This window comes from Protobothrops mucrosquamatus, unplaced genomic scaffold, assembly GCF_001527695.2.
Source record: "Protobothrops mucrosquamatus isolate PMUCROS unplaced genomic scaffold, P.Mucros_1.0 scaffold1335, whole genome shotgun sequence".
Lineage (NCBI taxonomy): Eukaryota > Metazoa > Chordata > Lepidosauria > Squamata > Viperidae > Protobothrops > Protobothrops mucrosquamatus.
Genome location: NW_015387533.1, coordinates 144158 through 155804, shown reverse-complemented (window position 1 = coordinate 155804; position 11647 = coordinate 144158). Strand labels below are relative to the sequence as shown.

Sequence of the window (11647 nt, the reverse complement as noted above, 5' to 3'; positions counted from 1 at the left end):
TTGTATTGTATTGTTTAATAATTAGGTTGTTAATTTGTTTATTATAGTGTTTAATTTTAACTTGTTTAAATTTTTGTTAAAAGGGAGTTAAAGCGCTTTATGGACTTGGTTATTTAAATAGTTGGTTAATGTTAGTTAGATTATGATTATTATATTTGTAACCCTGTGTTCAGCTCTGGGAAGTGGGGGAGAGGGAGGGTTTTTTTGGGGTGGGTATGGGGATTCATATTGTAATTTTTATAAAACTTTTAATAAAAAAAAAAATTCTTGGGTGTTGCGTCTAGCGGTGTCCAGACGAGCATTATTGTGAACCAACACCACACCGTAAGTCAGCATGCCCCAACGCTTGTTATGGATGGCTTGTCTGAGTTTTCATAATGTTTCACAGTAGACTTCTGAACTTGATGGTCGAACCACGGTCCATGAACTTCACTAGCAGTATTCCTTTGTCATCTTCACATTTGGCAGGATTTTCTATGGCACCACTTCCAGTGTGATGTTGGTTCATGATAATGCTCACCTGGACACCGCTAAGATGCACCCAGGAATTTTTGAAGCAGTTTTGTTGGGATATTTTTGATCACCCCCCACATGGCCCAGATACTACACTTGATCTTAGCCAAAAGGCCAAGAAGCGACCTTATGGGCTTGCTTTGCACCTTTTATGGCACTTTCCAAATTAGCTCTGGCTGTTCTAAGTGCCAGCATGTTGCCGGATTTAAAAGCCACATTCCGTGCTTTCAGCATCTTGCAGACCACATAAGTCAGCCACAGATATTCATTCGCCTCACAACAATGCTTTTAAGGACACAGACATCCTCTATGCACTTTTGGATATATGCAGCCACCGTGGTGGCGTACTCCTCAACATTTAGATGTTGGTTATCAGTAGCTGCTTCTTTAAACATACCCCAATCTATGCTCTCAAACCAGTCTTGTAATGCTTCTATAGCTCCCTCTGTCCAAACCCTTACCTGCTTTACTGTAGGTTTCACTCTGATTAATAAAGGTTTATAAGCTGAGAGGTTTATAAGCATTGAGAGATGGTCAGAGAGGCCCAGGTGAGGGTGGGGGATAGCTTTGAATGCATTCTCGATGTTGGAATAAGCAAGATCCAGTGTATTGACCCCTCTGGTTGCAAAGTCCACATATTGATGGAAATGTGACAGAGTAGTTTTCAAATTGACTTGATTAAAGTCCCCTGCTACAATAAATGCACCCTCTGAGTGAGTAGTTTGTAGGTCACTGACAGTATGATAGAGAACATTCAGGGCCTCTTCTCTGTTTGCATCAGGGGGGATATGCACAGCTGTGATAATGATAACAGAAAGTTCTCTAGGCAGATAGAAGGGTCTGCATTTGATGATCAGAAGCTCCACATCAGGAGAGCACAGACTTGAAATCACCTTGGCATTAATACACCATCTGTCATTTATATAAAAACAGACACCCTCTCCCCGGGATTTGCCACTAAGAGGAAAATTCCGGTCCAGCCGAAATGTTGAAAATCCCATCAAGCTAACAGCACTATCTGGGACAGAGGGCTTTAACCAAGTTTCTGTTGTAATGATGACACAGCAGTTTCTCACCTCCCGGTTTGTTGTTAAATCTAGCCTCAAGTAATCCATTTTTGGCTCTAAGGAGTGAGCATTTGCAAACAAAATAGATGGAAGTGACACTCTGTAAGGACTAGGTTTTAGCCTAGATGATAGGTCTCCGCGTTTGCCATGTTTCCTCTTTCGGTCACACCTCTTCCTCTTTTTCCGAAGATGGTCAGCAACAGAGAGAAACTTCCCAGCTGCAATGGTTGCCACCCCACTCTGCCTCTGCTGCCTGAAACGCTGCCTTTGCTACTGAAAACACTGAGCACGATGCTGTTTCCACCTCCAGCAATTCCCTTTCTTCCTCCCCACTCCTCCAAACATTTCAGCCAATCTCTCACCCTCCATGTCAACTGCCGGTGCCTCTGTTGTCGATTCTTTCCCCCGTAGTAATCCAAGGCCATGCAGACTCTCCAGAACAGTTTTCTCCACAGTTCCTCTCTCGCTAAATAACTTCATCTCCAATATGGACTGATGTTCGTATGAAAGTTTAGCAATCCAACTCTGCTTACTTGTCACTATTTTTGAAAAGTACTTCAGTCTGAATCGTTCATTCCCCTCAATCACCCCAATACTTTTGAGAGCTGAAGCAGCCGCAGCCAAGCAAGGGGCTGCCATAATAGGGTCAATTTTATTATTATATTATTATTATATTATTTCTCCAGCGTCTTGGATTGTTTTCCCCTTTAAGATTTTCATCCATGAATCTTTCGCAAGCTCTCTCCAAGTTTGTTGAAATCAGATATTTTAAAGTCTAAAACACTGAATAGAATAGAGCTTGAAGGGACTTTGGATATCTTCTAGTCCAGCCCCCGGTTCAAAAAGGAGAACCTATACCATTTCAGATAAGTGACTTTCTAGTCTCTTCTTAAAAACCTCCAGTGATGGAGCACCCATGATTTCTGAAGGCAAGTTGTTCCATTGGTTAATTGTCTTCACCATTAGAAAGTTTCTCCTTAATTCCAGATTGCTTCTCTCTTTGATTACTTTCCAACCATTATTTCTTTTCCTGCCCTCTGGTGCTTTGGAGAATAATTTGACCCCCCTCTTCTTTGTGGCAGCCGCTCAAATACTGGAATACTGCTATCATGTCACCCCTATTTCTTCTTTTCTTTAGACTAGCCAAATCCAAGTTCTGCAGTCATTCTTCATACGTTTTAGTCTCCAGGACTTTGATCATCTTAATTGCTCTTCTCTCAACTTTTTCCAAAGTCTCAACATCTTTTTTGTACTATGGTGACCAAAATTGGTTGCAGTATTCCAGGTGTGGTCTTACTAGGGTTTTATAAAGTGGTACTAATACATCGCAAGATCTTGATTCTATGCCTCTGTTTATACAACCCAGGATTATATTAGCTTTTTTGGCTGTTGCTGCACAATGCTGGCTCATATTCAAGTGATCATCCACTAGAACTCCAAGGTCCCTTTCACAGTTACTGTTTTTGAGATAGGTCTCACCTAATACCTTTGATTTTTCCTGCCTAAATATAAAACTTTGCTTTTCTCCACATTAAAGTTCGTTTTGTTGGATAGGGCCCATTGTTCAAGTTTGTCAAGATCTTTTTGGATCCTGAGTTTATCTTCTGAGATGTTGGCTATTCATGCCAGTTTTGTGTCATCTGCAAATTTGATGAGTTCCCCTTCTATTCCCTCATCTAAGTCATTTATGAAGATATTGAAGAGCACTGGGCCCAAGACAGAGTCTCGTGGTATCCCACTGCTTACTTCTCTCCATGTGGATGTAGTACCATTGAGGACTACTCATTGAGTATGGTTTGTCAGCCAGCTACAAATCCATCTGGTGGTGATGTTGTCTATTCCACATTTTTCTACCTTACCAAGAAGTATGCTGGGGGTCTACTTTGTCAAATGCCTTACTGAAATCTAAGTATACTATGTCCAAAGCATTTTGCTGGTCTACAAATTTAGTCACTTTATCAAACAATGAAATTGTCAACACTGCAATGAGCTGAACTGAAGCCATTTTCACTTCGTTTTTGGTTGCCACATATTCAGAAAGGAGGAGGGAGGGGTGTAGTTCTGAGTTAGCCAAAACAATTCTCACATATGGGAACCAAGGTCATTACTGATAACATTTTGGTGGGCTGAAGAGCTGGGAGGAGTGCCCGAATTTTCTAATAATTGGTGAATATGATTTATGACACCTAATTGGGGTGGGAATTGTAACTTGTAAGTTTGTAACCAAGGGGAGGGGAATTTAGTCTTAGGTTCACCTTTGTATGTGCCATTATTATATAGCCAAATAAAAATGTTCTTTGAGGAAAAATTCATTGCCTTGAAGTTCTTTTAATTGGTGTCATCTACTGGAACCATGACAGAAATAAGATTGGTTTGGCATGATCTGTATTGGTCCATAGTTTCCTAGGTCTGTTTTTTTCTTTCTTTGTTGAAGATGGGAACCCCCTCAGCCCTTTTCCAATCCTCAAGTACTTCCCGGCTGCTCCACTATTTTTGAAAGATATGGTACAGTGGTTCTGAGCTAACATCTGCCAGCAACTTTCAGAACTCTGGGATGTAATCTGTCAAGTCCTGGTGATTTATATTCATCAAGGTTGGATAGGTGTTCTCCTACGATTTTCTTATTTTAATTTTTACTTCTAGTTTGTCTTTTACAGTAGTTTTTTTTGTATGTTGGGCTATAATTTCTTTTTGTGTGAAGACTGATGCAAAGAATGAGTTAAGTAGCTCTTCTTTCTCCCACTGCCTGTTACTTCCTTGCCATCTTCTCTCTTTAGTAGACCTACAGTTTCCTTGACTTTTTTCTTATTATTAATATGTTGAAAGAAACTTTTTTTATCGTCCTTGATTTTTGTTGCAAGTCTTTGTTCAGTCTGAGCCTTTGCTTTCCTAACTTCATCTTTGCATATTCTGGCTGTCTGCTGGTAATCAGCCTTAGTTATATGTCCCTCTTTCCATTTTTTGTACTTGTCTTTTTGTCTTTCAGTTTGTCAGAGAGATCTTTGTGCAGCCATGCTGGTTTCTTCTTGAATTTCTTGTTTTTCTTTTTCAGTGGTATTGTGTTGGACTGGGCTTTTATGATTGCATTTTTCCCATGCTTCTTGAGTTATTTTCCCCTTTAGGATTTTCATCCATGGAATCTTTTCTAGGTTCTCTGTGAGTTTGTAAAAATCAGCTTTTTTAAAGTTTAAGACACTGGTTGGATTATTTTCTATTGTTTGTGTTTGCATTATATTGAATTTCAGCATAACGTGGTCACTTTCACCCAAGATTTTGGCAACTTTAACTCCCTCTATCACTTCTTCTCTATTAGTAAGAATTAGGTCCAGTATAGCTTTACCTCTAGTTCCCTTCTCCATCTTTTGGATAACAAAGTTGTCAGCTAGGTTGGTTAGGAATGTTTCATCTCCCACTCGCTTGCAGAGTTTGTCTCCCAGTTGATATCTAGATAGTTGAAGTCTCCCATTACTGCTGTGATATGCTTCTTACATACATTTGTTAACTGATTGGCAAAGAGTTCATCTATTTCTTCTGATTGGTAGGAAGGCCTGTAGTATATACATATGACGATGTCATTCTTTTTTCCTTTTATATTAACCTATATGCATTCTAAGAGTTTTCATCCTTGGTTTTGTGCATCTCTGCAGAGATGTAGTGATCTCTTACATATAATGCAACTCTGCCTCCTCTTTTGTTAGGTCTGTTTCTTTTGAACAGTTTGCATCCTTCCAACAGTAGATTCCAGTCATGAGTTTCATCCCACCAAGTTTCAGTGATGGAAACTATATCATACTTGCCCTTGTGTACTAGTACTTCAAGTTTACCTTGTTTGTTCCCCAAACTTTAAGCATTAGTGTATAGGCATTTAAGTTCTTTGTGGCTGACCCTGAGTATACTTCCTGTATCTCCTATTTTGCATCTGAATTTTTCTTCTTTCTCTTTACTCCCTACCTCTTTATATGATTGGTTATCTAGTGGTGTACAGGCATCTGAATCCTTTATGGGTCTTGGGTACATTTCTTATATCTCTGACTTTATAACTGGGATTTTCATCTTTTCCATCACTCTCTGCTTCATTATGTTTTTCTTCCTTCCCTTCACTCCCTACCTCCTTGTTTGGTTGGTTGTCTTGAAATTTATGCTTGGAATTGGATAATAATAATAGTAATAATAATAATAATAATAATAATAATAATAATAATAATAATAATAACAATAACAACAACAACAAAAACAGCAACAATAAAGTTGGAAGGGACCTTGGAGGTCATCTAGTCCAACCCCCTGCTCAAGCAGGAAACCCTATATACCATTTCAGACAAATGGCTGTCCAGTCTTTTCTTAAAAACTTCCAGTGTTGGAGCATTCACAGCTTCTGTAGGCAGGTTGTTCCACTGATTAATTGTTCTAACTGTCAGGAGGTTTCTCCTTAGTTCTAGGTTGCTTCTCTCCTTGATTAGTTTCCATCCATTGCTTCTTGTCTTGCCTTCAGGTGCTTTGGAGAATAGCTTGACTCCCTCTTCTTTGTGGCAGCCCCTGAGATATTGGAACACTGCTATCATGTCGCCCCTCGTCAAGATCCTCCTGTATCTTAAGCCTATCTTTTGGAGTGTTGCTATTCCTGCCAGCTTGGTGTCATCTGCAAATTTGATGAGTTCCCCATCTATCCCCTCATCTGAATCATTAATGAAGATGTTGAAGAGGGCCCAAAACAGAGCCCTCAGGCACCCCACTACATATTTCCCTCCATGTAGATGCAGTTCCACGCTGAGTACAGCCGATCAGCCAGTTACAAATCCATCTGATGTTGATGCTGTCTAACCTACATTTTTCTATCTTATCAAGTAGTAGATTGTGGTCTACTTTATCAAATGCCTTACTGAAGTCCAAGTAAATTATATCCACAGCATTCCTCTGGTCCACTAATTTTGTCACCTAGTCAAAGAATGTAATAAGATTGCAATAAGAATGCAATAAGGCATGATCTGTTTTTGACAAACCCATGTTGGCTTTTGCTAATGACTTTGTTTGCCTCTAGGTGTCTGCTGATTCGTTGCTTATTTTTTCCAGAATCTTCCCAGGTATTGAGGTCAGGCTAATAGGTCTGTAGTTCCCTGGATCCATTTTTTCCCCTTTTTTGAAGATGGGAACTACATCAGCTCTTTTCCAGTCCTCTGGTAGTTCCCGAGTGCTCCAGGATCTTTGAAAGATATAGTTCAGTGGTTCTGAGATCACATCTGCCAGTTCCTTCAGAACCTTGGGATGTAATCCATCTGGTCCTGATGACTTGAACTCATTTAGGGTTGACAGGTGCTCACTTACCATTTTCTTGCCTATCTTAACTTGTGTTTCTAATCTGTTTTTTATGGTACTATTTTTGATAGGTTGGACTGTTTTTTCCCTTTGTGTAAAGGCGGATGCAAAAAACAAGTTGAGTAGTTCTGCTTTCTCCCTGTTGCTTGTCACCTTCTTGCCAGTTTCTCCCACAAAGGACCAATTATTTCCTTAAACTTTTTTTGTTTTTTTACATTTTAAAAGAAGATTTTTTTTTGTTATTTTCTACTTTTGTTGCAAGCCTTAGTTCATTTTGAGCCTTAGCTTTCCTCTCTTCATCTTTGCAGGCTCGGGATATTCTGCCTTACTTATGTGCCACTCTTTCCACTTTTTATTATTGTCCTTTTTGTCTTTCAATTTATTAGAGAGTTTTTTATGCAACCATGCTGGTTTCTTTTGAGAGCGTTATTTTTCTTCGTCATTAGTATTGTGCTAGACTGGGCTTTTATAATCTCACTTTTCAAAATTTCCCAAGCTTCTTGAGTTATTTTCCCCTTGATGATTCTCATCCATGGAATCCTTCCCAAGCTCTCTAAGTTTATTGAAATTAGCTCTCTTGAAGTCCAAGACTCTAGTTTGACTATGTTCTATTGCTTGTGCTTACATAATGTTGAATTCCAATATTGCATGATCACTCTCCCCCAAGATTCCTGTGGCCTCAACGCCTTCCTAAATAACTCAAAATTTGGTCATCTTGCCCCCTCATTTTTAGTTTAAACTCCTTCTGATAAGTTGAGCAAGTTGTTTTCCGAATACATTCTTCCTGGTTCTTGTGAGGTGTAGCCCATCCCTTGCCAGAAACCCTTCATGTAGTAATATAGACCATGATCTAGGAAAGTTCTGTTAGTGGCACCAATTCTTAAGCCAGAGGTTCATTTCTAAAATCTTTTATTCCCTCATAGGTTGACCTTTTGTTGAAAGTAGAGATGAAAACACCACTTGTGCTCCTAACTCCTTAACTTTCTTTTGTAACCTCTTGATACTGTTTTCAAGTTTATTTTGTGTCATTTGTCCCCATATGAAGAAGAAGAAAGGGATGTAGTCTGTGGACGATTATTTTAATAAGGTTCTCAGCCACATCTTTGAATTTTGCTCCAGGGAGACAACAAACCTCCCTAGTCTGAATGTCCTGCCTACAAACTGCTCATTCTGATACCCTGAGAATTGAATTTCCTATCACCAATACCCACCCATTTTTCATGGGGAAGTTTGGGCTACTTTTCTTCCTATCACAAAAACACTTGATGCTGCCTTTTTCTTAGGTGTCTGCATACTTTCTTACAGGGGAGGCTTTGAAATCAATTGCTCAGCTCCAGAGCGGATGCACTGGAGTGGGCTGGTCTAAACAGCTGTCTGAGTCCCTTCAAAATATATTCTATATTTGGATACTATATACATGACTGATAACTGTGACAAGAGTTATCAGTCTTTCAACGATGGTTGCAGCATTCCTGTGCTGCGTGATCATGATTGCCTTTGCTTGTGGGAAGTTGGCAAAAAAGGTTACAAGTCACTAGTTAGTTGCTTGTATTCCCATGGCTTTTCACCCCCAAAGGCCTGGTTACAGTGCCCACAGAACACACATAACTCTGCTTGCAGTGAAAAGCTTTGCACCCCAGTAGCAGCCATTCCCAGTCCTGCTGTGCTCATACTGCATCACTCACCCATGCATCCTTGCACATCCAAAAGCAGCCACCCCCAGCCCCACTACACTCATGCCACATCTCAACAGCCATGTGTGCATCCTCACAGACCTGGCTGCAGCCATCCCAGCCCTACCACATGTGCACTATGCCAGCCATGTATGCACCCTTACCCACTGACTTCCTTAATAATAAGTTTAAAAATACAAAGATAAAAAAATCTAATAAAAGAAAAAAAGAAAAAGAAAAAGAAAAAAGTGCAGAAAAAAGTGGAGAAATGAAGAAAACATTGTAAAAGAAAAATGTATATACAGATATGACTTCATCCTTTAAGTCAAGTACAATTTGAGTAACTTATCACCTTCTCTAACATTTCAATCTAAAATCTCTTCATTCCATATCTCATCTTTTATCTCTTAGCAAATAATAAAGCCTCATCATTCAATCTTAATCAGCAAAAGTCCATTATGAGACACCAGAAATAACAATATATTTTAACTTTAAACAAGTAAATCTATTTAATATTCCTTTCATTTACTTTTCACTATAACATCATTTTCTCTCAAAATACAAAAAAACACTTCTTTTTGTTTTATCTCATATCTATAAACAAATTTTTAGTCTCATCATTCAAAGTTAAACAGAAAAGGTTCCCTTAAGTTGGACCAAAAACAGAACATACTGAAATTAATCCCACCAAATAATGTCCCACAAATTAATTTCTTATAATCTTCTCTTAATTTCCTCTCAGAAATTTTTTCATGTATAACACTTTTCCTCAGCTTTAATACTATAGCTTCTCACTTACTCTAAAAATACAACAAAAAAAATTATTCTTCTCATATCTTATTTTTAAACAAATGTTTAAAGCATCTATCATTCAGTCCTTGTCAAGAAAAACTCATTAAGACTTCCGGTGGTTTGGCGGCTGCCAAAGGAGGCTTTTTGACAGCCTCCCGTCCGGGACTGTGTAAAAATTGCCAAAACAGCGCGCATCAGCTGTTTGGCGATTTGAAACTTCTCTCCGGGCAAAGGAGAGAAGGAGAGCTTACTCTAGAGTAGGAGTCGAGTTCCCTAGTTTCCCTGGGGGCTCCCAGCAAGGCGAAGGTGTGAACTCCTCCGGAGCTCAGAGTTTCTCCGCAGATCGGGACGTCTTCGCTATTTAGCGAAGCCAGACGCCGTCTCCACCTCTGATCCTTTTTTCGAACTTAACTGTGAGTAATATTAACGGACGGAGCTGACTAGGAAACTTGGACTTTTTATAAAGAAATTAAAACTTTGACTCAAAAGATTAAAGTACTCTTCTCAAATGACTGAAATCGAAAGTTAACTTTTGGGGGGGAAAAATGGCTGCGGCTTAGCCGCTTCTTTGTTCTAAAGAGACACTTTCACTTTCCTTCCGGTTGTGGATTGCCACATTGTTAAGACTGTAAAGAATTTTTAAAAATTAAGGAAAAATTAAAGGAAAATTTGTTTGATCTTTAGCTACTTTGGACTGTATATTAAGACTTTTTTTAAACTCAAGAATGGCTTCTAAACGAGGTGTAGCTGCTGCAGCACCTAAGCCAGCTGCTTCTTCTCCAGCTGTACAGACTACGCATCAGAGAGCAAAAACTCCTCCACCCTCCTCACCATCTTATATTACTTTAAAGGATTTGCAGGATTCTTTGATGCAGATGCAGATGNCAAATTGTGCAACAAATGAGAGTGGAGACAGAAGAGCTTCTTGCTAAAAAGAATGATGAATTGTGTGAGAGCATGTCTCAAATCTTTCAGGGCTTTGCTTTTCATATGGAGCGTATAGAGACTCGTGTGGAGGAAGTGGGGGAAAAAATGGAAGGGATGGAGGAGAGAATGGAAAAAGTAGAAGAGAGTATAGAGATTATTCAAAATGACATTGTAATGACACAATTCAGAGAGATGGAATATGCAATAAGAATCAGAGGCTTGCGAGAGGATGCACAGGAGAAATTGAGAGAAGAGGTATCAGCTGCCTTAGCGTTGGTTTTAGACTGCAACCCTGAAATTATCTATGGAGAGATTGAAAAAATATTCAGAGTCAATTCATGGGTCGCACGTCAGAGAAAACAGCCTAGGGATGTTGTTGTTTATTTTTCTAGAAAAATACGTCGAAATGAAATTATACAGGCCTTTTACCAACAGAGATTTCAGATTGCTGCTCAGGATATTATACCTTTGAAAGAAATACCTTCAAAGATTTTAAGAAAAAGAAAGGAGTTTGCTTTCTTGGCTCAAGAGTTGAAGAAGCAGCAAATACCTTTTAGATGGGAAATACCAGTTGGAATGGCCTTTACATATGCTGGGAACCGTTACAGATTCAATACAGTACAGAAGGCAAAGCACTTTTATCTAAGGGTTCTGAAAGCTGATTCATCTTCTACATCACCAGCTAAAGGAACAGAAGAAGGAGTGGAACAACTGATTATGGATTTGCCTAGAGCTATGTCGCCATCTGCAGGAGATTTTCAGAATTTACAAATGTTGGAGGCAAAACAGGACCCAAAAGATCAGAGAATGACACGTGCGGCCCACAAGCGTAAGGAAAGAGAGCAGCAGAAAGAGGCTATACCCCAAACATGTTCAACTACTTCGGAGCCAGTGGGAGGGGCCAGACCTAAAAGATCTGTTATGATGGATCTTCAAGGGATGATTCAGAAGCTCCAAAAGCCAAAGGATGGCTAAATTAATAACTTTAAATGTTAATGGATTGAACTCACCACAAAAAAGGAGAAAAATATTTTACTATTTGAAGCAGCATAAGAACGATATTATATGTTTACAAGAGACACATATTATATTAAAAGACCAAAAGTATCTATTTAATCCTAAATTGGGTTTATATTTTGCGGCCTCTGCTCAGAAGAAAAAAGCGGGTGTAGTTCTTTATGTTAAGAAGGAATTGATGCCAAAGTTAATAGATGCTGATGCAGAAGGAAGATTTGTATTTGTTGAAACTACTTTGAATGGGAAAAAATGTCTTCTTGTGGGCTTATATGCACCCAATTTATATCAACAACAAAAGCAATTTTTTACTCTTTTGCATCAAAAGATTGGATTACAAATCTGTTA

The 11647-nt window shown here is 39.0% G+C and overlaps 1 protein-coding gene and 1 pseudogene across 1 annotated transcript in view; both read right to left on the bottom strand.

The window, feature by feature from the left end:
- ALOX5 (arachidonate 5-lipoxygenase) overlaps positions 1-11647 on the bottom strand; it is a 156016-nt gene that overhangs the window by 60255 nt on the left and 84114 nt on the right. The window lies entirely within an intron of this gene.
- On the bottom strand, positions 467-639 carry LOC114922928 (annotated as a pseudogene).